Source organism: Meriones unguiculatus, chromosome 10, assembly GCF_030254825.1.
Source record: "Meriones unguiculatus strain TT.TT164.6M chromosome 10, Bangor_MerUng_6.1, whole genome shotgun sequence".
Lineage (NCBI taxonomy): Eukaryota > Metazoa > Chordata > Mammalia > Rodentia > Muridae > Meriones > Meriones unguiculatus.
In genome coordinates this window covers 38,701,151-38,728,406 of record NC_083358.1, presented here as the reverse complement: position 1 = coordinate 38,728,406, position 27,256 = coordinate 38,701,151, and the positions used below count along the sequence as shown (strand labels likewise).

Below are 27,256 nucleotides of genomic sequence, written 5' to 3'. Positions count from 1 at the left end.
ACAGTGTAGCTGCCTGGCCTCCTGGTGGAGGGACTTAGAGTAGGTAAACACAGAGCCAGCGTGGTCCTTACTATTCTAAGTCCTCACACACACCACACCTCCAACTTAGGAACGCAGGGACAAAAGAAGAAGAGCCCATATGCAGTATCTAGAAAGGAAGCTGCGTACCTCCTGGATGCAATGGTCAGATTGCTGGCATCCACTTACAACGTTTAATGTATGAATTTAGTGATGCTTAGATGCTGAACCAACAGAGATTATAACGTGTTAGGTTAAGACAGGACTTCAGCCTACAGGGGTCACCACCCTGGAAAGTAGCTACGCCTCCTGCACCACTGATACAGGTTTGCTGTCCTGCCTGGAGCCCACCTGGGAGGCTCTTGCCATACTAGTACCTGCCTGATATACATGGATACTGCCGGCCTGGCACTTATAGTCTTTGCTTTTTTTTCCTAAGACTTCATTTTTTTTTTCTTTTTAAAGAACGTTTAATTTTACAGCAAAATTGAAAGGCGGGCACAGAGCTTTCCCATATACACTAGCCTCATGTGTGGCCTGATTGCTTTTTAAAGCTACCATCACCCAAATGGCCAACACTTGCCATTTGGCTATCATCCCTGCGGAGGAATTGCTGGCTATGTGGGTTCCCTTGCCCTCTTTCTCTTAATTTAATCTGGTTTCCTTTACCAGTCTGTTCAGGGGTGGTGGTGGCTGCAGGTCCATTTAGGTCTGTGAAAAACCCTCCTAGGAATGGTTTTATAATTTTCAAGGATGGTGAGCTCCTGATGTGTTTTATCCTGTTTCTGGTGGTCCCGGGGATGAACTTAGGGCCTCATTCATGCCAGGCATTCTACCCCCAGCCCTCACTTTATGTTTTCCATCTTAGTGATTTCATCCAGGCTGGGCTTGAACTCATTCTGTACCCCAGGAAGCCCTCCTCCTTCAGCCTATAGAGCAGCAGTTCAGTTTCAGCCACTTTGGGTGTCAAATGACCTTTTCACAGGGGTTGCCTAAGACCATTGAAAAATACACCATATTTATGGTATGATTCACAACAGTAGCAAAATTACAGTTATGAAGTAGCAAGGAAATGATTTTATGGTTGGGTCATCACAGCACAAAGAGCTGCATTAAAGGGTCACAGCATTAAGAAGGCTGAGAACTGCTAATATAGGCTATCAGGATTAAAAAAGTGTGCTCCAATAAGCCTGCATGTTCCTATTTCTAAAAAAGATTTATTTATTTATTTATTTTATGTGTGTGAGTCCTGTATCTGCATGTACACCTGCATGCCAGAAGAGGGCATCAGTTCACATTATAGATAGTTGGGAGCCACCATGTGGTTGCTGGGAATTGAACTCAGGACCTCTAGAAGAGCAGACTGCGCTCTTAACTGCTGAGCCAAATCTCCAGCCCATCATGTCCCTATTTTTGAAGACACCTCCCCACCCCCTTTTAGATCTGGGGGCAAAACCTGGTGAATACAAGACAACCACTCTCTCGCTGAGTTACAACTCGGTTCTGGAGAGCACTTCTTTACTTGGTGCACACAATCAATCAAAGTTACTTTGCATTTGGGCTTTGCTGCATCCAGGCACTGGGCTCAGAGTTTTCACAAGCGCCATTTCCTTAGTGGGCCTCATTTCCACGGCACCCATGAGAACAACTTCTGGCCCCATTTGCGGGTTGAGCTGTAGATGGAGGCTTCCTCACACATCTCCCTCTCACAGAGAGGCTGAGCCTACAGGATGCCCAAGCAGACCACAGGGTCATCACAGCATCTCCAGTGAGTAAGCCAGGGGAGATTCTCTTCCAAGACATTCCAAGACTCAAACGGTGATGGAGAACAGCGAGGGATCCATCAGGTCACTAGGGATCAAGTTGAAGAGGACAAAAGGAAAGACTCCTGTAAAACTTACTGTGTCGGGAGTGTCCAGGGAGAGCTGTCTGATATGTACTTCCCGGCTGCCACTGACTCTGTCTGCCCCAACACCTCCCTTCTCTAGCTCTGGACTACAGGTTTTACAAAAGGGCCAGCTTTCTGGCTGGAACCACATGGCCTCCCAGCATCCTGGGAGGCAGAAGACAGAAGGAGATAGCACAGGGCCAGGGTGGGATCCATCTGGACCTTCTCAACCCCAGCAGCCCCTGAGTGTCCCCTCAGCATTCTTTTGTAGGCGGGCACTGCCCAGGAGCGTTCTTTCCTAGAAGCAGAAGGAAGGAGTCATCTGTCCATCCACTTTGTCACCTTTAGTGCTGATGAGAGGATCCTTCCTTGGGGCATAGTGCCTGTATACATATAAAAAAAAAGTCACAGGAGGGAAGCCCCTTCTCCCGGAGCCGGCACACAGGTACCCAGACTCTAATTCTCAAAGTTGCCTTTTGGAAGGAGCATTTAATTTCTACTTTGTTTCTATTTTTCTGTTACTTCAAATTGACACCTGCCCTTGGACAAAGGCTCCAGGGAACTTCCTCTCTGTCTTACCTTTTTTGTTTGTTTGTGTTTTTTTCTTTCTTTCTTTCTTTTTTCATTGTCTAAAACTCCTAGGAGGTTTAATTTGGACACAAAGAGGCAGATACCAGAAAACCGTGTGCAGGCCTCTGCTGCTTTCCTCTTCTAAACACAGCCCGTTTTCACTCGGGAAGTTATTTTCCTGCTTGATAAGCTGTGGATAGAGAAAGGATGGTTAAAAAAGAAAGTGATGTATGTTTTCCCACTCTAATTAAAGGAGAAGGTAAATCATAGAATAAGGACCTGGTACAAGATCCCCACAGCTTGGCCCATGTCACTCTTCCCCTGGGCTCACACTCATGTAAGCAGCCCGGCTTCTCCCCATTTTCAGCTTCAGTCCTCAGTTTGCCTGTTCTTACGTGACACTCAGAAATCAGAATGTGAGAGTCTACAAATGAGTAAATGAGCCCGTGGTTAAGAAGCCGCTTGTCTTCAAAGGAAGCTTTGGCTCTGACACTGTCTAGTCCCGTCTCTTGGTATCAATCTTCATTGGAGAGAAATCTTTGCCACCCCCTGCAGGGGAATGATTTTCATGTGTTTTCTTTCTTTCTTTTCTTTCTTTTTTTTTTTTAAGATTTATTTATTTTATGTGTACACCTGCCAGAAGATGGAATCAGTTCACATTATAGATGGTTGTGAGCCACCGTGTGGTTGCTGGGAATTAACTCATGACCTTTGGAAGAGCAGACAGTGCTCTTAACCACTGAGCCATCTCACCAGCCCTCATATGTTTTCTTACTGGCTGTAGGTGAAGGAGAAGTCTTGAATAACACTGGGGAGAAATAATGCAAAGGGCGACTTTCACCTCTACTTTCTGCAACTTAGAGGCATCCCTCTTTGGAGTCCCTCTAGGTGCTCTGATCCCTGTCCTCTTCAGTCTTTGGAGCCAGCAAAGGAGCTCGCTGGCTTTGATGTTCATGGTGCCAGGGTGGGACTCTTAGGGGAAGGAGATCTGGGAAGCAGTTTCCCTATGGAGAAGATGGGCCTGAGCTGTGACCCCCCCCCCCCCACACACACATACACACCAAGCAGAAGATGAGCTCCCGGTCTACTTTCTGATACTCATTTGGCTGCCCCCAGACCAGGAAGAGCTTACATTCTGGATTCCTTAGCAAATAGTTTATCAACTCTATGGGTGCTGGCATGGACAGATGAAGAAGAAAAATCGGAATATTCATTTTCCTGGAATGTATTACTCTGATGCAAGTGTTCTGTGGGAATTGGCCAGAGAGACATAGTAGGAAGAATCCTCCTGCCGCTGCTCCTTGTTATTTTGCTCACTGGCTTTCTGTTTGGACTGCTAAATTTTTCTTCCATCTGACTAGGCATGCCTACATTTCTTTCCACATTTCAATGTGCGTATCAAAATATGTGTAAAATATAATTTTTTTTCTATTACCCATTTCTGCTCTCAAATAATGACACAGAGACCCATTACATTTATTAATAAGTTTTAAAGCACTAAGCTTGGCAGATACCCATCTATTCTAACCCAATTATGCTAGTCTGTACTTTTCCCCAGTCATAAGCCCTTTTATCTGCCATCTAGTCTCACCCTGGCCACTGTTCCTGCTCCATGTTTGTCCTCACGGCAACTTCCTCATTGTGACCTCCTCCTCCACCTTCTCTTCTTTGTTGTCCCTACCTGAGATCCCCTGACTAGGATAGGGAGTCCCCCCTCCTGTCCTCTCTGCCAGCTATAGGCTGTTCAGCTCTTTATTAACTGATCAGAGATGATGGAGAACAATTTTTACACAGCACTGAGACAGGAGATTCTTTATAGAAATGACAGTGCCCACGTCTGCACTGCATCCAGATCTCAGGGCGCAGAAATCGGCATCTGAATACATAGTGCACAAAACCATCCCCCAACAAATATGTGTATGGGGGTCACTTTGCTTGTCTTTAATTTTTCCTTTTCTTCCTTGTCAAGATTTTTCATCTCTGCCTAAAATGCAGAGGGATTTCTGTGCACACTTGGCCTGACCATTCTGCCATCTTACTGGCTCATCTGGTTCATGCTCCTCTCTGACCTCCTGTAAAGGTCCTACTGTGGTCTGTCCCCCGAAGGGCACTTCTAGGTGGCTTTGATCCAAAGTTTGAAGCTTGCCCCAAGTTCTAAGAACATTTCCCTGGTAATGCTCCTGTGTTTCTCCCTGTCTGTTAACATGGGACAAGTACCTGGTTTCTGGGCTGATTTACGGTTGTATTAGGGAAAAATCTACCAGGGATATAAAATACAGTGTCCCGTGTTTAGGCCCGATCTTACTCTCTATCGGTGATTGCAAGTGCATTTTATAACCGTGCACTGAATCGAAACCAAGATGATTTGTGCGTCAATCTCCCGGATAAAAATCAGGGCGTGCTCTCCTGCAGTCTGACCTTCCTACTGCCTTTGCTGGTGCAGCTTGCACCGTGTGCCTTGGACAGTTGTGAGAGATGGCCGAGGAGCTGCTAGGCTTGGATGGCCAGCTGTATCAAAAAGCTTAACTGCTCACCCTGGAGCCCCTGCAGAGGAGGAAGCTCCTGTGGGCTGGGTAGCTCGAAGCTACCGAAGGAACCCCTTGGACCTTCTTCGAGGATCTTTCAGAACACCCCTGACCTTCCAGCTATTCCAAGAAGAGATAAACTCTCACACAAGCTGGCAGAAATGTGCCCCAGACATGCTGACATGCCACAGTCTCTCTCTGCCTTGTAAGATAATCCCAAGAGCTCAGCAGACTGACCAGAGAAGTCATTCAGCTTTAAAGTGAGCCCGGACAGGAAATCACTCACTTTGCTCTCGCTACCGCTGCCAACCAATGGTCCTTCTTGAAAATGGTCACAGAACAAGATCGGGACTTCCAGAAAAACCCAAGAGTCCTCTGTAAAATTCCCACCCTAACTGCACATCTGCACGACACTGTACAAATCTGTCAGGGTTAAAGCTACTTTAAACAGATTTGTGGAAATTGTAGATTTTTAAGATGTCAAGTGTCCTCCATGCTGCTGGTTGGAGGGGATATTTAAGATAAATAGTTTTAAGTTAGGCCTTTATGATCTGTGTTTCTCAGCTTATATTTAAGCCAAACTTCTTCTTAAAGTAATTTCATCCCTTTTGATTTCATATCCTTTCATAGCCTAGGGAAGAACTCAGATATCTCTTCACATGCCACAGCTCACTTTGTGAAAACCCTGTAAGATATGCTAATGGATGAGATAATTATTAAGATAAATGCCTATGTAGGAAACTGGACTTAATTATAATATCCATAATTAGTCACTGGTCAGCCTACAAGTTATAATTTATCATTCCCTAATTTGCCTTTATTACCAAAGATATTTAACTTAAAGAGATTATTTTTTTAATAGCCTGATTTGAATGGTGAGCATTTAGCAAATTTCAAAACTATTTTTTTTTCCAACCTTTTCTAAACTCCTCACATGCAATTTTTGGGAATAATATACCAGCATGAGGAAGTCATTTTTACTTGCTTATTTTTTTTAAAAAAATGAGAAAACTATGTCATATGAAAAAAATAATAAAGGTTTTTCTTCTTCCAGACCCTCATTTTCAGAACATCGGGTAAACACCAGGTTCAAGTCCGGGTGGTGGGAATATGGTGTTTTTATGGCTGGCGAGACATCTCTCAATTAAACAAAATATCTAATGCTCTTCCTCCTGGATGCTCATTCTCTCAGAGCAGCATTTGCCACTGCTGTGGCTTTTCATGGGCCTTGTTCTGCACAGCTCCATCAGCCTTCCAGACAAAGGCCTCTGCACTCTCTTCTCTGACCCCCAGCCCCCCAGCCCACCCCACTGCACCCTCACCTACTGTTCCCCACCCCCGCCGCAGGACTCTGGGATCCTTGGCCACCCAGGCATGACTTTCTTGCATCTCTTTGTCTCCGAATTAATGTGGGTGTTAAAGGGGCCTTGGCCCCCATGTGACATAGCAGCTTCTGCTATGGTGCCTCCCAGGAATCTTTTTAATAAAGGCATCTGCACTTTGTCTCACAGTATGTTAGTCTGAAATTTGCCCACAGGGAAGTGACACTGGGATGTTGGATTCATCCTCTGGAGATTCAGGGACCACTGTCCCAGGGTGATGTTTGTATTGTCTGCATAAGTAAAGCTCTCAAATTCCCACGTTGTCTGGCCGAGACCATCCAGGGGCCATCTGGACCCTTTAAAAACCTTTAGAACCCACTAAAAACAGAAACTGGAATGCTGAGTGCTGTAGTCTCCATCTTGTCTTCCTGGGTCAGAAACAAGGTGTTTTTGTCATTACTGTTGTTTGGTTTTGGTAAGAGTGTGCCATCTGAGGGTCCCTTGAATTCATCTTCCATTGGATGACAACTGTGTCCTCTTAGAGAGTAAAGATCAGGCAACCTTTGAAGGTATTACATCAAATCATGCAGTATGTTTAAGGGGTGTTAGGCTAGGGGAGCTCTTCCTCTTGCATGATAGACAGACTGATGCCTTAACGCTCATGAGGTCTTTCCTGGTCATGTGTAGGGGCGTCTCTGCACAGAAAGCTCTGCTGAGCAATGGTGTGACCACAGTTCTATGTGTGCAGTGAGGGGCACAGTGGTGCTAACAGCTAGGGATGGAACACGACCCAAGAGAGGTGGTCTTCGAACATCACCACAAACCAGCCATTCTAGGGTCAGTGGGTGGCCACTCGCATGCTGCAGACAGAGCTTCAGTCTTCACAGTAGACCTCTGTGTGCTGTGTGTATATTTATACTGAAGCCTGGTCCACATACCTCTGCTGGGTCAAGGGTCAAGGCACTTACTCCCCAGCAGCTCCAGAGGCTCAGAGCTGCCACTGCCCTTGGAAAATTAGACCCATTGTCCTGAAGTGGCCCACAATGCACAGCTGGTCCCAGCTGAAGAGGTGATCCAAGGAGCACTTGGGGGAGGAGGGGGGTATCTTCATCTCCATTAGACCAAGCTTCGGCTGTATTGAAGGGCACAGCTTTGCTTGGCCTTCCCTTCTCTTTCTTGCCACACTCTCTCTCTTGAGCATGACCTCAACTACGTCCAGGCATTCAGCTTCCTGTCTCAGGTTGTGCTGCAGGACTTCACCCTCCACCCCTAAGTCATGAGACCTCTGGGCAGGGATTTTCTGAAGCAACAAAACCTGATCTCTAATCTTCCTAGCCCCGCCCCGCAACAGGCCTATTCCCAATACTCCTGTAAATCTGATTTCTTCCTCTTTTGTTTTCACTACCAGGTAGACTTTTTTAGGTCCATCTGTTATCATCCATGGGTCTAAGTTACAGAACTCTGGTCACACCAAAGGTGTCAAAATTCCTTCCTTGGGGCCTCTGTTTAAAGTCACATCCAGCCTATGGGAGGTAAGATGTCATCAACTTGTGGATGAGCAGGGCAGGGTGATGCTTGTCTCCTGGGAGGTCTCTTGCAGGACAGAAGAACAAACTGAGCAGCACCATCACCCAGTGGGTGGACTAAGCCTAAGTGATCTGCCCCTGAGGTGCAGTGAAGGTGAATCTCTATTTAATAGACTCTATTATATCTCTCTGTGTCTCTCTGTCTCTGTCTCTCTCTCTCTTTCCTTGAGGCTGAGTTGCTTTGTAGCCTAGGTTGATCTCAAACTCTTGATCCTCTTGCCTCAGTCTCCCAAATCCTGGGAATACAGCATGTCCCACTAAGGCTCGTGTCCCACATGACTGCCTCTTGGTGAGATGTTGGAGACTATGGCTATGACGATGGTGACAAGGTTGACATAAGGCTTGCATACACAGGCTTGGGATGCAGCTCGGTCATAGGGAATTAATCTACCATGCCTGAGGCCCCATTTTCAATCTCTAAGAACCCAATCCCCGAAGAACCCAACTTGAAGCAAAACAAAACCTTTGCATATTTGGACAGCAGCAGATGGTAAAGCGGTGACTTTCAGATTTTCCTCCAAATGTTCCTCCTAAGAAGAAAACCAAAACCAAACAAAAATCATCTGGATCCTAACTTAGTCTTGGAGTGAGCTCACACCATGAACCTGAGATGCCAATCTTGGGTACATCCATGTCAGGATAAAGTAAAAAGAGACCCTGGGTGAAGCTGCTTAGTATTCTGCCTGACATGGAGGGAGTCCAGCGGGTGTCTGGGGGAAGGAAGGTCTTGTATCTTGGGAGAGGACTCCCAAGTTCTCTAGAAGGGAGTAGTGTGTAGCTCCCCTCCCAATTATTTGAGCTCTCGAAGGAGTTGGTGGGGAAGGCCTACAAGAATTTCCAGGACTCCTGAAGACAGAGGTCTGCTCCACTGACGTAGGGGTTGGCTGTAGCTGCCACTGCTCTGCGTCCCAGGCTCTGCTCCTGTCTCCGGGTTCTGGGTTCCCATATTCGACCTCACTGAAAGAAGCAAAGACTCGAGAAGCAAGCGCCCACGAGAACAGGGGTTTTATTCTCTCTTATTTATTGTTTTTCCCAAAGCACCTGGACTAGCTATGAATATCATTGGGAAAAGCAGTCTTACTAAGACTTACTAAGAGGCTTTAGGTTGTATCTGCTCTGCTCTGTGGCCGAACAAAGCTGTGGACTGGGCACATCTCCTGACAGTGTTGGTTGAAACCACCGTAGCTTTGAAATTTAAAAGTTACGAAATTGATTTGAAAAGGACAGTTTTGAGAAGCCCAACTAATTTTAGAATTCTTGGGGGGTCGTGTTTCTAGAAAATATGATGCAGATGTGCTTTCTTAGGAGTTTCAAACCATCTTTCCAACTAGCTCTTGGTTTGAGAAGTGTAAAGTAACCATTGGAATTGAGTGATACCACATATCTTTGGGATGTGGCTAAAGTAATATCCAGAGGGCAATTTATAGGCTCAGTGCGCTCATCTACTAGGACACTGAAAAAAGATGAACAAAACATTCAACGCAAGAGGCCAGACAATTAGCACTACTTCCACCACCTCTGAAGCACACACACACACACACACACACACACACACACACACACAACACACACAAGTACATGTATATATATAGGCACACACAAATGCAGATATACACACATAGGCACACACTCACACATGCATGCACATGAGCGTGCAGGCTGGGAGAGGCATGCATGATGGTGAGTAGAGGCCTCCGGGCCCTGGTGAGAGCAGAAACTTCCTGTGTTCATTTCTCTCAGAAGGTCCTGACTCCGGGATTCTGTTTAGAGCAGCTCAGGAAGCAAACACTTCTCTGTTGTGCTGTCTCTGGTCAGGGTGCTGTTCTGGCCTTTTCTACTGCTGAGGAGAAGTACCTAGGGAACTGGAGGACTTTAAAGCCATGTCTTTGGCTTACCTGAGGCTGCTGGCCCACGTGTGCCATCAATTACGCATCAGGCCCTGGGTGACAGGGGGTTAACTCTGAAGGTATATGTTCAGATGGAGGTTCCCCTGACTTGCTGGCCACTTGAAGCCTTGTTTGGTTGGGTAGGTTTTTGATAAATGATAGTGGGTACCTCACAGGTTGGAGTGGGTTTTTCACAGGAAATTAAGTACAAGTTTATACAAATGAAAGCTATACGAGAACGTCTTATGATTGGCCTTTACTGCCATTTTTATACTGAAAGCAAAATAGACAGAGACCATGATACCCTATTTCATAAGGGAGGGTAAATACATAATTTTGAGCCCTGTGAGACTGTCAATATTTGATCATTCTTGACCTACAAAACCAGCAATTTTATGCAAGGCGGCCTGATAAAAGGTGCTCTGCTGATTCATGGCCTTAGAGGCTTACAGCCAGTTGTAACTATGAATCGCTCTGTTGCCCTCCTCTGCCCAGTTCCAGAGAGAAGCGAGAAGACTGACACTGAACCCTTCTTTTCCTTTGTATTATTTTGTTCTCTCCACGTCTGCAGTTTACTCACTATCATACTCACACTGTGCTGTAGAGGCCAACTCTGTTAACCAGAAATCCCCGTAGAAGAGTGTAGATTTGTCCATTTCTATGTTCAGTCGCATCAATTGATTTGCTAATTGCCCGAGAGACATACACAGGCTCGCGCGCGCACGCACACATAAACACACACAAAACATATGTCGGGCCACAGGCTTTTCTCTCGACAGTAGGATGAAGATGTTTTCGTCACTGGAACTCAGATGTCACCTGGAAGAATAAGAGGAGGGACTGGAGAAAAAGAGAAGGGAGTGGAGATGGCATGGTGCGGGAGGCAGGTGGTCCCTCTTGGTTATCAAGTGTGATGACTCCCCGAATATGACAATAAATCACGGCGGGAATCAATCTGTCGAGAGGCTACTGCTCCATGCTGATAATGCATCAATCAATATTTAATGTTTACACTTTAATTAATCCACACACGGGAAGCATTCTTTCAGTGACAAAAATAAAGGGATGGGAAATAAAACACCTTTTATATCAAGGAGCCATGTGAGTGCATGGCCTGTCTGGGTGGCTTTGATTGGAGCTGTCATTGATCACTGGGAGTCTCTCTAGCCTTCCAGTCACATCTGGATATCAAGCTAACGTGGGGGAGGGTGCAGAGGTATCAGCATTCAGCCTGGGAAGAGGATGACATCTTCAGAACTGCTGCAGAATGTAGATACCCACAATGGCAGCAAAGAGCCAGAGACAGTGTTCATTCCTAAGTATCGGCGGCACCTCCCGGAAAAGACTAACATCCATGCATGGCAGCCTACTACTCTAGTGGAGGCAGAGGCATTTTCTTCTCTGATTTGAAGAGTGCAAGGATAGTGTTAGATTCGGGGATTCCTGAATCAACCACTGCGAACATGGCTTGACATTCCTAGGCCATCGGCAGCCTCTCTAGACTCTGCCCTGCCCTCATCAAGGGCTACTTTGAAAATTCCACATCCAGCATTAAAATTGTGGTTCATCTGTGAGTCTATGGCTGCAAGGTGGCTTCACACTGCTTTTGCATTCATGTGATTTCAAAACCTTTACAGAAGATTTCGAATTGCCTTTAGAGATCTGACAGTCAGTGCTTGGCTCTGACTTGTGGAAGTCAGTGTCTTTTCCTTGGCTCACTAGTGTCCTTCAGGCCTTAAAAGAAGATAGGTGGCAAAAAACCTATAGTGTTTTTGTTTGTTTGGTTTGGTTTGGTTTTTTGTTTGTTTGCTTTTATTTTTAAAGATAGATTGGTAGATGTTACTAGATTTTGACCCTTGAAACATCCTGAAACATTCTTAGAACAACAAGCAAGATAGGAATTTGAGAAGGCAGGGGAAGGTACTTGCAGCCAAGCTTGACAACCCAAGTTTGATCCCTGGGACCTGCACTGTGGGAGAAGAGAACTAACTCTTAAAGTCGTTCCTTGACCCTCACAGGAGTACCATGGCAAGCGCTCTGCCGTGTGTATGCAGACAAACTGAATCAACAAAATGTAATAGGAAATGAATGTGAGAGGAAGGAAAGTGGCCAAAGAAACAGGAGCCTTCACTGTGGGGATAGGGGTTCACTCGACACAGAACATTCATTTCAGACTTGTATATCAGAGAGGACGAGGGAGCCAATGTGCACCCAATCACCACAAGCCTACATCTAGGGGTGCTGACGGCCCACCTCCCTCTACTGCCCAGGCTAGAGAGGCTCCAGCAGACTCAGCAATTCTTCTAGCAACATCAGTGGCCAAGCTCAATGGAGAAGGGCATGTGCACCTATCAAACGCAGTTGCCACGCCAGAGCAGATGAGTAACCGGCAGGCACTGATTGTGAAGTGTTTGAACAACACCAAATGCTATTAAGCCCAGTTGTTTCAATTACTTTTTTCCCCATGGTCTCCATCAGTCTGGCCGTCTTGTCATTTCTTTCCATGCTGGAGGAGAAGTCCCTACTTGCTGTTAGAGCAGGTACGTCAGTCTTCGTTGTGCTGCTGTGATGAAGTGCCAGAGGCTAGGGGCGTTTACAGAGGTCAATTGACTCCAGTTCTAAAGGGTTCAGAGCATGGTATTAGTATGCAAATGGTTCTGATGAATGCCTCACAGAGAACATCAAGATACAGCAAGTTGGATGTGGGCCTTAGGCCTGTAATCAGTACTTTGGAGGTTGAGGAACACTACAAGTGTGAAGTCATAGTAAGTTCTGGACTAGCCTGGGCTATTGTGTGAGACCCTGCCTCAGGAAAAAAAAAAAAAAAAACTCAAATAAAACAACCTCCCCCCCAAAAAATCCAAACCAAGCAACCAATACATACCCCTCCAAAAACAAAAGAATGAACCAACTGAAAACAAAAACAAATCAACCAAACAACTAGTGGGTCGACCAGATAACCAGCCAACTGGAGAGACATAGATGGTGACTGCAAGTGCAAAGATATGCACACTCAAGAAAAAAAGTTCCTGGTACAAACCTAATTTTACCTGTCTCCAGCCCCCAGTGCCTGCAGGCTATGCCACCTGTCATCACCACAGTGAGATCTGCTTCTAGCACATGACTTTTCAGGGGTCAATTCATGAAGCAGTTTAGAGGTCATGTGTGAACTTCCACTGAGAAACTGAGGCTGGTAGAGCAGCCAGGAGACACATCACTTTGCGTCATCCTATCCTATCCTTTCTTCTTCCCTCCCCTGTTTCTACCAGACCTGACTGACTCTGAACAAAACAAATTCTCCCTTGACCCAGTCTTTACACATTTATAAAGTCTACTTTACAGGGCAGGAGCTACACTGCACCCCACCAGCTGAAACCAACTAGAATCATGTACTAAAGTTGATTCACGTAGAGCATAAACTACAGTCATCCAATTCAGACGTATTGATTTTTCTTCTTTTCTACATTTAAATTGCACGTGGCCCTCCCAAGTTCCCTTGCAACTTACTACATCCTGACATGCATCGTGACCATTTCACTGGTTGGATGGGTAGAAAAGAAACTTGGTAAAAATCCTGTTACAGGAAGCTGGTCTAGTCTCTTGTCACTTTGAATATTAAAGATATTAGGAAGTCTTTGGATACAAATAACAGCCTAGGCTTTGCTAACAAGAAAAGGAACTAAGGGAGGGCTACCAGTTGGCCCATGGCATTTCCTCAGTGACCTCAGTAAAAGCTAGCCAAGCATCTGCTCTGTATCAGGCTCTTGTCCTAACCAGAAACCTTGCAGAATAAACTCTTTGGTTCTTGCATCCCTTAGCACCAAGGTGAAACACTTTCCTACAAACTCTGTACATTATGCAAGAACCTCTTAAGAATATTTTAATCCAGTTATTTGACTTTACTTCCTGAAGGCTCTTGGCAGCATCTGGAGTCAGGGTGGGAAGGAGCTACAGATCTCTGTGGACTAGACACAGTAGGACTCCAGCATAGTCTACAGTGGTGACCTCCCACAATGACATGGTCTCTGCTTTAAAATCTCCACAGTGTCAGACTTCAGAATCTCTGTTTTGATGCCTCCTTCCTCCCTGGGAGTGGCACTGTCAACTATAACCCAAATACCCATCCAGGAAAGCTGGAAGGCTGAAGATTAGTCCCATGTGGCTTTTCAACTCTCTTTTTGGTACCCATCCCTGCCAGTGCCCAGTGATACCCTTATTTCACACACACACACACTCTCTCTCTCTCTATCTCTCATTTTTTAAGGTTATTCCCTGGAAACTGACACTGAGGTAAGAGGCCAGACCTGAGCTGCTTTTATTGGAGTCATAGGCAGATTGCTACAAAAAGAAAAAGCCTGACATCTAGAACAAACACTTGGTTCTTCTGGAAGCCGAGTCTTGCCTCCCAGAGCAGAATTAACCCTATGGACAGATTCCATAAATGGGTTTCTCTTGGAAATATTTAGACTGCCTAGGGCCTTTCCCTTTCGTCTCCCTGCTGTATCAGTAGGGTCTCACCCTGCTCGTCAAGACTGGATACCATATTCCTCTGCCTGGGAGTTGGCCACGTGAAGGAGCAAGCACTACATGGGTTGTGTACCAGAGAGCAGAATACCTTGTGGTTGGCCTTGGTCCTTTACCGTTAGGTGTGTTCTTCAGGCTCTCATCTCCATGTCAGATGCCTGGGAGAAGCCATTCAAAAGGAGGAAGGATTGATTTTTGGCTCTGAATCTACTGTCACTGCCTCTACTGCCAGAAGCAGTGGAAACACAGAGCATGACAGTGGGCAGGCATATGCAGAGATGTCCACTCCAAGATGGCTGGCGTGTGTAGGGAAGGAGAGAGAACTAGGGAAAGGTTTAATCGTCAAAGGCATGACTGCACTGACCCACTTTCCTCAGCTATACCTAACCTCCTAAACAGGTCCCGCCACCTACCAAATTTTTAACACACAAGTCTGGGGGCCATTTCATACTCAAACCATGGCTGGGCTGGCTAGGGTTTTCTAAACTTAAATCATGTGTGTGTGTGTTGTTCTCATGATTTTTGTCATGTCTATGAACCTCTTAGACTCATATATACTTAGTATTTTCCTTCTGATTCAATAAATTTATTACACACATTTTTTTGAAAATAAATTCTTATTCATTCACAGATTAAAATCAATTTGTACAAACAGAAAATAATAGGAAAAATCATCATAGGAATAATAGGAATTATTATTAATAAAATCATAGGAAAAAACCATACTATTAAGTTCTAACTGAATGTTGCCACTCCTTGAAGGATCCAGGAAAGGTGGAATGTAGCTGGATTTAGCTGCTTTGTGGGTTCTTCCTCCTTCCACCCTTCTCCACCCCCTTTCTTCCACCTTTTTAACCCCCAACCCTATAAGAGAGAAAAACGGATAAAAAAGGAAAGAGATCCCTGAATAAAGTCAAGGGTTGAAAAGGGGGCAACATTATCCTTAGAGTACTTCTTGCTGATTAGGGGTGTCAAGTTCCTTAGGGCAAGTTTGGTCTTCCTGTCAGGATACCTAATTTCTTCTTGCTGTTGTTTTTTTCTTGGCACACAACTATTAACAAACCTTTAACCAAACCCCCTGAAGACCAACAATCCCCACCCCCATGGGGTTCTAGCATTTATTTACCGTCTGTAAAGTCCCCAGAATTCCAAACATCATGCAGATGCAGACACTGCCTGCATCTGACAAAATCATGCACCACCAGAGCCCGAGGCAAATCATAGTCAGCTCCTGTGGGCGATCTGAAGGAGCCCCATATTCCACACCTGGGACTAAAATGAAAACATATTCGTATAATATTTCTGTGTTTTAAAAGGAACTGCAAATCCAAAATTCTCACTACAGTGGTACATGTTTGCACATGTACTCAGGAAGAAGAGAAAGAGGAGTCACATTTCAGGGTTATCCTTGGCTATACTGAAGTCAGCCCGGGATACACAAGACTCTGTCTTATTTTTTTTTTAAAGGTGCAATGGATTAAAATGTGTGGAGTGAGACATCCCCTGAGATTCCAGTGTCACTGGAATTCCAGATTTTTGTTCTTTTATATGCTTCTGGGTGATCCTACTGATGGTGCCAATTAATCTTTCGTCCCGTTACTTCCCAGGGAGGCAGGCATTTCAGTCCTCTTCTGAAGTGCACAGGCACCTATCCGGCAGGCAGTGATAACACTGGAGTGTGCGGCTTAGCTCGCCTGGTTCCCGACAGTGAGATTCTCACGTTCTTTGGCCCATGGTATGTGCTGCAGCTAAAGTTTTCTAGTAGATGTATATGGCTGGGGATGCGCTACAGTACTTTGCTGGCATGGAACCTGGACTTAAGCTCCAAACAAAACAAAACAAAAACAGCCTGAAAATGTACCCCACTGGCGGCGACTGAAGCTATACAGAAGTGTCCTTTAAGGACATTTAAGTGGCCATTCAAGAGCACATTTCCACAGCCGAGCTACCTCATAGCCTCAGAAAAAAGACATGTTTCCTCTCTGACTATGGTGTCCAGTTCTGTCTTTACATACTGGGGAGGAAAAATCCTAGGGAAAAGGTAAATCTTAATCCCGGTTCACGCTGAAGTTTCAGTTTTTTGCTAATCTTTAAGTTTTTTTTTTTTTAATGGTAATTGAAAGGAAACTCTCTGTAGAATTGCTATAAAGGGGTACTTCAAAAGGTAGATTCAAGATATAGATGATTTTAACGACAGCATTTCTAGAATAATAAAAATGAGTCCTAGGAGACCAGTGGGAAATGTCTAACTTTCTTACTTAAAAAGTCTGATTTGTCTTTCATTAATAAGGGTGATTTTCCCCCCACGATGGCACAGTTGGGGGTTTTGTGGTCTTTAGCACTCCGAGGGAAAAAAGAAATTATCATACAAAGTAGACCGTTGCCTCGATAGCCAGATAATTAAGCGCTTTTGGGGATCTGTGAGCAAGCTTCAAAAGAAGCCGGTGTTGCTCTTGCCTCCTAGGCACTGTGTGGAAGCCAGCCCTGCTCCAACCTCTCATGGCTGAAGTTAGAGTAAGAAACTTGAGTGAGTGTCTGGGTCAAAACAAAAAAAAAAAAAAGACTTAAAATTCTGACATTAGACGAAGCTGTTTTCTGTATTGAAATCTCTAAGAACAAATCTAGTTTCAGACTAGAATTATCTTAGAACTGGAGAGTCAGGAACGTGCTAGGAGCTTTCTTTCAGTGATACTGATGACCAGAGAAATTTCCTCACCGCCTCTGCTACCCACATGACTATCCCTCAAACTCCAGGCGCTCCTATCTACAATGTCCTTTTCTGTCAGTAATAAAAAATGTAATTTAAGCCAGGGGGTGATGGTGGCCCATACCTTTAATCCCAGCACTTGAGAGTTAGAGACAGGTGGATCTCTGTGAGTTTGAGGCCAGCCTGGTCTATAGAGTGGGTTCCAGGACAGCCATGGCTGCAAGGCCAGCGGCTTACCTCATACAGTGCATGGCTCCCAACCCCGCCCCCTCCCCCCCCCAAACAGAAAGAAAATGAAAGTTACAGCCTGTTTACAGGGTGACAGTGTTGGGGGATGTTATCTTTGCCCTGAACACGCTCTGAGTACTTATGGGACTGTGTGCAAACTTCTTGCAAAAGGGCCTCCGAGTTGCTGTAGAGAGTGAGGGTATTGTGCTCAGACACTGCCGTTTGGGCTGTTTTGAAAGTTTTGGTGCAGAGTTCTACTATATTGCCTTTTAAAATAAAGGGATAATTCTACCAAATATGCTAAGCAAGGTTGGTTAAACCCACCTACTCCTAGGATATCAGAACCTATACCCAGAGGATATTTAGATGCCCATTTATTACAACTCATGAATGATATCCCCAGTATTGAAGGTAGTGAGTTGAATGATTTTTCTGTTTTAACCACGTAGGAAATCATTCTGCCTCATCCACTGTGCAAAGGCAAATGAGTCTAAAGCCACCGTCCACATACCCACCCATCTACCCATACATCTATCCATCCATCCATGTATCATCTGCCCATCTATCCAAAATATGAATGATCCTTTTTCTTTGGGACAGTCTCATAGGTTCTAGAGATTCAGGAGGAAAGATGTGTCTTCACGAAGCAGAGCAGGTACGAATGCAGTGCCTTGCTGCAGCAAGCCTGTTCAGATTCATATGGGAACGTGGAGAAGCTGTGTTGAAGGCTGATGGGGTGGAGCCTAAGGCTGATACACGGGCAGCCTGACATCTGTGGTGTCTGGAGCAAAGGAGTAGCAGTCCTTCCTTTTGAAGATTTTTGGCTATTGTTCTTTTACCTTCCTGTGTAAACCTTGGAGTCAGCCTGTCAGCATCTGCAGGAGGCATGGGTGCTATACTGTGGGGTGAGCAACCCCCCTGGCTCACGGCTCCATTCCTGGCTCTAGCATTTGAGCCTTTTTCTGTTTTTTTCTTAATAGTCGGCCTAAAGGTCTGTCAAGTTGGTTGACCTCTTCAAAGAACCAACCTTTGATTTCATTGATTTTTTTCTGTTTATTTTAAGCTATGATATTTTCATTTCTACTATGATCTTTATTCCTTTCCTTGTATTGTTTTTATTTCATCTGCTCTTTTTTCTAGTTTCGTGAAAGTTTAAGTCATCAACTTTTATTCTTTTGAGGTTTTTTTGTTTGATTTTTTTGTGTGTTTTGTTTGTTTGTTTGTTTGTTTTTTGAGAAAGGGTTTCTCTGTGTAGCCTTGGCTGTCCTGGACTCACTTTAGAGACTGGGCTGGCCTCGAATTCACAGAGATTTGCCTGCCTCTGCCTCCTGGAGTTCTGGGATTACACCCAGCTTCTTTTGAAAAAGAGTTTTTAATTATGTGTATGGGTATTTGCCTGTGTGTCTGCTTGTGCAGCGCATATGTGCCCAAGGAGGACTGAGGGTATCGGCTCCCTTGGAACTGAAGTTACAGATTGTTGTGGGTGCTGGGACCCCTTTGCAGGAGCTGAGCCATCTCTCCATCCCAGGGATCAATGAAATATATCTTTGTTCTTTATTTGAAGAATTCTGTCTTCCTGTGTGTGCTTGAGTATATAAATACACAGGCTGTGCGTCACCATTGGGTGTTGTGAACCAAAGCAAGAGAAATAAGCGCCTTTAGCCACAGAGTCGTCACTCTCCCACCCTACATCTTTTTCAAGAGCCATTTATAGACATGAAGTCTTCTGTGAGCATTATCCTATAAGTTTTTGTGGACTGTACATTCAATTCGTTTTTATTCATCTCAGAGCATTTTCAGGTTTTCCTCATGGTTTGCTTGTTGGCCACTGTTTAGTCAGGTGAGGTGATTTCTGAACATGTATGGCTTCTACACGTGTATTTGTGTTACGTATTTCTGACGTCATTTCATCAAGTCAAGAAGCCCTGACCTCTAACATATGAGCTAGTATATGGGTACCTTGGTGACTACTGCAAGTCTACTTGAGGACAATGCATCTCTGTCATCTTGGGGTGGTGAGCTCTGCATAAATGTCTGTCAGGGATATTGCTTTGGAGTGCTGTCTGTGTCTTCTAGCTTCTTACTGACCTTCTGCCTAACTGTTCTATTCACAACGTAGAGTGACACCTTTAAGTACTTAAATAATATTATTCTTAGCTGTTCCCAGTTTTATTGAAAACATTACATAGCAGATACAAATGGTTCCATATGGTATTTTGAAATTCATCCCAACTGTAGGCGGAGTGACCTGCAGGTTGGAGAGACTGTGGAAATCCAGAAGCCTCGGTGTTTCCTTGGTATCGGGACCTACCGTAGGGCTCTCCTGATCCAGAGCTGAGACCTCAGGAACATAATTATCCTTCCTCCTCCTCCTGCAACCTGACAGAACTGCTGCTCTAGGACCTCCATGTTGTTGGCTGTGTGATGTAGCCAGCTAGCTTGTGGGAGGACTCCTTGCTGGGAATCATGGTGATCCCTGTGGACATGCGGTGTTGGTGTGGAAGTCCTTGACCAGTGCGAGTAGGTAGTACTTCCTGATGATGTACAGGGCTGCCTTCCTCACAGTTGTGGTGTAATTTCACGGACTTGGTGTGAGTGTGGCCCATGTTGTCAATAACAACTGTTATTACTATGTCGCCTGTTTACTCTTCAATTTTATCAGTTATCACTTGATACATTTTAGGTTCTCTTGTCGGGTGCCTCTATGTTCCTAACTGTATGTCTTCTTGAAAGACTAGACCCTTTGTTCTCATTAAGAAGGCCCTCCTTTGGGCTGAGGAACTGCCTGTCTTAGTCTATGAATGGTGCTGCTGCCACTGGCGACCATGCAACAACTCAGTCCATGGCTTCCTTAGCAATCATTGAAAGCTGTGTGTACAGCAGCATTCAGCACTTGCTCCGGGAAGTGCATGCCCCCAAGAAGAGCGTCTGTCTGTCTGTCTTCAGTGTTTTCCCTTGCTGCTTGTGCCAGAAGACCTTCCTTAGCACCCCGAACCAGAGAGTTGGAGTTATTTCGGGCTGCAGTTTTCCTAAACTAGCACTATTTGTTCAATCCAAGCATTTGAGACAATCTCTTATAAAATCCCTTACATAGATTTAAATAGATCCAACTTTGTTTTGTCCAATAAACAACTTAAGAGAAAAATAACCTAGTGTTCAAGTGTACCTGGTCTCTGGTTGAATATGCAGTTTTCATTCTGCACCATAAAAATTCTGCTAGCCGCATACCATGGCACATATACTCACCTGACTTCCTGGTGTTTTGAACCTGCTCTTTTGAATCCAGGGTGCTGGATCTTACCAGTGAAGTCTTGGTGAGTAGTTCACGAGGCCCACCTAGATATGTAAGCTGGTGGCCAGGCACCTAACAGCCATTGTCTAGGTTTGCAGCTCTTTACTCCATTCAGCACCGTCACGTAACCAGCAGGGAATCCCCAGAAGCAAGACAGGCACAGTTCTGCTCTTTGTAAAAATTCATGACTTTCTGGACATCAAGGAGGTTGGGTCATTTGAGATGATGTCATGTCAGCGTCCTGCACCTATTTAGAAGTGTTTTCAGAGACATGTTTTAGAAGAAAAGCCCATATTTATAATCACACTTTATGCACACACACACACACACACACACACACACTCATACGCACACGCACAGAGGCACCTGATGTTCTCCATCGAGTCTAGAATCCTAGGGGTGACAGGGGCCAAGATGTTCTGTCAGTATATAGCTAGTGAATGCATTTGTATGAAAATGTGGGTAGGACCAAGGACACAGATTATTTTCCCTAATGTGTGCATCCAAACATGACCGAGAAAGGTACGTTTTGGAATACCGGACCATCTGGCTTTAAAACACACATTGAAAGCAAGAGTGCCCATCAACAGCTGTGCGCTGTGTTCAGGACTTCCTGGTTACTGTCTCTCATTTTCTTTCGACTTCCTCCCTACTCCTGGGTATCACTGTCCACTTTTAGGAGATAGAATGAAGAATGTTTATGTTTATGTTTGACCTTTACTGAAAAGAAAACAAAAAACAACTAAACTAAAAACGATTCAAGGAGACATGATGCTTGTGAGCTGCGGGGCTGTGGCTTGGAAGGGGATGCAGGCTTAGCATGTGTGACTCCACGGGATAACAGCAGTCCTGAGGTAAATCATCTGGTTAGGTAAAAATCTGGTTTGAAAAGCAGCTTGTCTGACAAAGACCCCCAGGGAAACAGCAGAATGATTTAGAGAACAATGGACTTCCTGGTTCTGGAGATGCAACCATTCATCAGCTGCTAACATTCCCAGTCTCTGGGGCCCAGAATCATACAGCTGAGAACTCAGAGACCACCAGTGGCGGCACGTGGCAGCAGCGAGTGGATGATACTGTGTAGACTCAAGGATGAACAGAAGAGCTCAACATTGAGGAGGCCACAGCTTGGTGTGGGCAGGTGCTGTCACCCTGTGGGACGACAGTAGCCCTGGCTGTTACGATGGCTGGAAAGTCAGCTTTGGATGAGGTAGACAAGGGTTCTGGTCGAATGGAGCTTTCATGTTGTTGGTTTATAGAATGTGGCCAGTAACTGAGGAAGTGGAACTATCCATATATCATAGACTGGGATGGTTGCTTGGGGAGGAAGGATACAGACAGGCTCCTGTGGAGCAAGCATTCAACTCCCTCCATTTCCAGGACTGACTTGGTAGGAAACCATCACTCCTCCTGGGTACTTGTCTCTTATCAATTCTGGGAGAGCCATTCTATCTATGACCTAGCCATGGGAAAGGTTTGATAGGTTGGCTGCCCAGGAACTGATGCTAACCAGGGCCTTTGGGGTTCAACTACCTGGAAAGTTGAACCATCACAGAGCTCTGGACGGCACTCTTTACACAGGGGTGCTGACTCTCGGAAAGAGAACGGGACTCTTGTTTGCTTTGGTTTTCCTGCCCAGCCTGGACTTCACCGGTTTGGGCCAAAGGTTACTGTATTGATTTTTAGCGGAAAGAACTGGAGTAAAGCAACAACAACAACAACAAAAGGCCTGCACTGTTTTGACACCAGAATTTCTTCTGAAGATGACATTCTGTGACCATTCCCAGATCAGGGCTCCTTTGGCTCCGTGATCTGGTCCTGGATTTGGGGGTGGGTGGAGGGCAGGGCTCACCCAACAGGTTGTTGGCTCAGCGTACAGTATTTTGAGCCAACCTTTAAAAACTGTGAGGTTTGACCAAAAAAAAAAAAAAAAATCCAGATTCCTGGTTTTGCTTTAAAAAGCTAGGATCTGTTGGCAAAGGTTGGCTCCCCACAGGGTACCATCGCCTGGCAACATGCAGCAAGCGCACTCAGGCAGTGGGCAGTACAGTCATCCACACAGCCACCTGCTCACCTGCAGCCACTGAGTTTTTGGATGAGCTGTTTAATCCCAAGTTTTTTGACAACCCTGTCACATTACTGATTTGAAAAGAAACTGTAACAGTGAAGGCTGAATCTCAGAGCTGAAGAGACATTTTAAAGACCCCTCTTCCCCCTGTCAATCAAATTCAAAGAGGACACTTGCCCATGGTCATGTACTTTCAGTGACATCGACGACAAACTGCTCAGACATGGACATCCCACAGCAGCCATTACATCAAGTTGAATCCAAAGCCACCTTAGAAAGCATTCCTGCATTTTGAAGGAGTTTCCTTTTCAAGTGCATTGGAAGGCAAGAAAGAAAATAAGAGAGTCTGTGCTCTCTGGGGTCCATGTGCATTTTAACAGCCTTAAAAACAGGATGCAAATATTGACTGTCCCCACCTCATCCCCATCCCCACCCCCACCCCAACCCCCAGCATTATCTTGTTGATTCATGCTTTGCAGCGAGTCTAAAAAGTCAAGAATGACTTTCATCTCTTTGGCACAGGAGCCTGGCGGGCTGGGGTGGGAGGGAGGATGACACGGGGGTAAATATTCTTCTCTTCTCTCCTCAGGCCCTGGGCAGGTGGACGCTCCTGATAATTTGTGAAAATGTGGACCACTCTGCTCACACAGCATCTCCTTTGAGTCTGAAGTTTTGACCCTCCCCATTCCACTTTGGCTTTTGGATCAAGAAAATGGTCAAAGGATGGCTATGTTAAAGCCGCAGCGAGAAAACTGAGGCTCTGGGAAGCTAAGGAATTTATCCAGGGCCTCCCAACCAGTCATGAAGCTGTTCCCAGGGACTTTGCGCTGCTGCTCTATTATTTCAAGTCAGGTCTTGAGACAAAATGCACATCCTGAAGTTCTCTCTTAGTGTTCTAATGGGAACACGGTGGGCGGTGGGCATCCCGCTTCCTAAGGAGCCAGGTCTGTGCTGCCCAATACAGTAGTCACCAGCCACATGAAGCTACTTAAACTTTCTGAGATTAAAAATCTATATCTTGGGGGCTGGAGAGATAGCTCAGTGGTTAAGAGCACTGACTGCTCTTCTGGAGGTCCTGAGTTCAATTCCCAGCAACGGCAGTGTCCCACAACCATCTATACTAGGATCTGATGTCCTCTTCGGGCATGCAGGTGAACATGCAGATAGAGCAGTCCTCTACATAAAAAATTTAAATAAATAAATATATCTTTAAAAACATCTATATCTTGGGCTGAAGACATGGCTCATTGGTTAAGAGCGCTGGCTGCTCTTCCAGAGGACACAGGTTCAATTCCCAGCACCCACATGGTAGTTTGCAGCTATCTGTGACTCCAGTTTCAAGGGACCCTGAGTGTGATCACTTGTAAAGGGATGCTTGACCTCAGAGTGTCTGGAAGTGTCTGTGCAAAGGCCCTGGTTAAACACTCCAGAACCTTAGCTATGGTCATTACCTTGCTGTAGATGACTTCTGTGTCACTGTGTTTGCACTGGACGGATGCTCCCCAAAGGCATTCTTTGTGTGCACATCTTTGTTCCATCTTTGTTTGTCTTTGTTCCATCCTTGAGGCCAGCTCTCACTGATAATAAGCTCTGGCAGTGTCTAATAAATATATTACATATTTGTTAAAACAATGAGGGTTTTAGTCTCAAAAAACATTCATTATCATAAGCTTTATGATTTATGTATTTGTATTTTTTTCCCCTTTCTTTTGAGGGACCATTTTTTTAAATGGGATCTCACAATGTAGTCCTGGTTGATTTGAAATTCATTGTGTAGACCAGGCAGAACTTGAATTCACAGAGGTCTACCTGCCTCTGCCTCCTGAGTATTGGGATTACAAGTGTGTACCACTGTGACTGGCTTGGGAGAAATCCATTTAAGACCTTCGTGGATGCCTGAAACTGTGATAAAATGGAATATGCAGCCTGTGTGCCCCCATGATGACATTTGATCTATTGATTAAATGTGGTAAAGAGTAATAAGAGAGGACAGCTGTAACAATGCACACTAATCCAAGCTGTATGAGTGTGATCTCCACCCGTCTCTCTCGCTGCACACACCCTTCCTATGCCTCATCAGGTGCCCGCAAGATGAGATGAAATGACACAGAGCCATTTGAACACAAGTGCTGAGCTGTCCTCACTGTAGATGTCATGGGCCAGGTGATCACATGGCTACCCAGCAGGTAGTAGACACAACAAGGATAGCTGGTTCGAGGATGGTTCGTGACTGGCAGGATGGAGTAAGATTTCCTCAGACTATTCAGAAACGCATGCAACGTAAAACTTGTGAGGTTTTTCTTTCTAGCGTTTTCCATTTGAAATTCGATCACGGGTAACTGACACCAGGAAAAGCAAAAGTTGCACACCAGGGGAGTGTAGTCTCGTTCAGCTTCCTAGCAGATGTACGAATCTCTAGTAGCAAGTGGCTTTGCCATGCGTGACTGGAGGTTGCTTGGACATCCAGCAATGGGGAACTTACTGTCTATGGACAAACACCTTGCAGCTCGGACCTCCCTGCTGGACTGACGGTCCTGAGAGTCTGCGTGAGCCACAGAGCCACCCAGAAAGGGTCCTATGCTTTAGGCCATCCTTCCATGCCTCTCCGTCATCTGAATCTCTTGGCCTTTGCAGAAACAGGGGTAGTGCAAAATGTGTCTCCAGGCAGCTTTGTGAAGTTTCATGAATATCACTGGGGGTGGGGCGAGGTGGAAAATGAGCCGAGAGAATCTGGCTATTAAACACATTACCTGCATTTATGGTTCTCGTGCCCCAAGGCCTGGGATAAATCGGAGAAGGAAAAACATTCCACTCTGGCTCTCAGTGACCCCTGAAGGAAACCCCCCATGGAGTCGTTTAGGATAGTAATTTGAGCATAGACTCCAGCATGCCGCTCCTAGCCTTCCCTCCATAAACTCAGGAGCCTCATGATAATCGGCACCAAAGTGCTTGAAAATGTGGCCCAGAACCCTTCCAGATGAGGGTCGGGCTCAAAGAAATAAAAAGTTAAGGGCGCGTTGCTATGGCGTTAACATTGAGGGAGTGTGCACGGACTTCAAACTGTGCGCTGAAAGTATGTTCTTTCTGTGTGCCCTGCCCATGAAACGCTAAGCCAGCAAAACCATTAAAACGTCAGACAGGCAGCCAGGTGGGAGAAACGCATGTTTAATGATAAGCATGTAGCCCATGGTAATTGTGTCCCCTGAAAAGTTAAAGATGGGGGAAAGAGAGAAATTGAGAAGAAAGCATGCGGGGTGGGGGAGTGTGGAGGGGTGAGCGCGCTGGGCTCCTTCTGCCCTATGCTGAGCAGGCCGCCCTCCTTACCTAGCAAAGCTCACAAAACCATCTCCACTCCTTCCCTTTCTTTCACTCTCTGCAGTAAGTCCTGAGTCCCAAATTACTTTCAAAATCCTGGGCTGAATCATACAAAGTTGCCAAAGCTTCTTTGGTCTACAAAAAGTGTCAGCTATGTGGTTCAATTTAATTAGGTCTCAGACTAGCTCCTTTGTCCGTGTCCGCCATCACTGTCTTGGCGCATTGTTCTCTTACAAAGTGAGCTTAGGACACAACTGCACACACACAGGCTAGTGCTGCTGTGAGGGAGACACAGGTCTGCAGAAGGTGGCATTCTGGTTTTCAGTTCCTTCCTCCACACTGGAAAGAACAGAGTTCTTGCAGCATGCTGCTGCCGGCCTCTCTGGGGGCCTTTCTGAAGGACAGTGCTTGTTTTGCCTAACAGATCTCAAGTGAGAAGCTGTGAGCTGAGCAAGTTCATCAGACTCAGGGCAAGAGACTGCAGGTGGAGAAGCTGTGTCCCCTAAGGAGAAGCTGGGGTGAGAATTTAAGGGAGGCATTGCAAAGGGTGACACAGTGGCTGGAGAGGTGGCTCAGTGCTTAAGAGCACTCCAGAGGTCCAGAGTGCCGTTTCCAGGACCCACAACGGCCTGTACTCTAGGGGATCTAATGCCCTCTTCTGGCCTTTGTAGGCATACACACACACACACACACACACATATACACACACACATACACTGCATTTTTGTAAAGGAGGAAGGAAGGAAAGAAGGAAAGAAGGAAAGAAGGAAGGAAGGAAGGAAGGAAGGAAGGAGGAGAAAAAAGTCACATAAACCCCCGAAACACATGTTTGGAGACATTAAGATTGCTCCTCAGGCTGGTCCCCTAACTCAGAAAATTACTAAAAGACATCCTTTGCTAAAGAAGTCCTTTGCAAAGGTTGGCCGTCATGGCTGTGTTTTGTTTGTTTGTTGGTTGGCTTGTTTTTTTGTTTTATCAAGTATCTGATTTTCAACAACAAAGTCATACTATGTACAAAGAAATGGAAAACACAGCCCACCAAAGGATAAAAATAAAGTAACACAACTTCTTGTTTGTTTGTTTGTTTTTTACTTTTCTGAGACGGGGTTTCTCTGTGTAGTCTTGTCTGTCTTGTACTTGCTTTGTGGCACAGAAATTCACCTGCCTCTATTTCCCTGAACGCTGGGTTTACAGGCAAGTGCCATTGTGTCCAGCTCACAAACTTCTCTTGATGAAGCAGAGACTTCATATTTACTAGACAAAGACTTAAAATAAATGCCATCAGCACTAGTACTGTGGGAGCCCTAGACAGAGAGAGAGAGAGAGA

General features: G+C 45.4%; 1 long non-coding RNA gene across 1 annotated transcript in view; it reads left to right on the top strand.

Moving 5' to 3' along the window:
* Positions 1-26,998, top strand: part of LOC110548864 (uncharacterized) — a 60,886-nt gene extending 33,888 nt beyond the window's left edge. Inside the window, exon 3 of the long non-coding RNA XR_009594610.1 lies at positions 23,204-26,998. This is a non-coding gene — a long non-coding RNA (uncharacterized LOC110548864). The remainder of the gene's footprint in view (positions 1-23,203) is intronic.
* Positions 26,999-27,256: the final 258 nt, after the last annotated feature.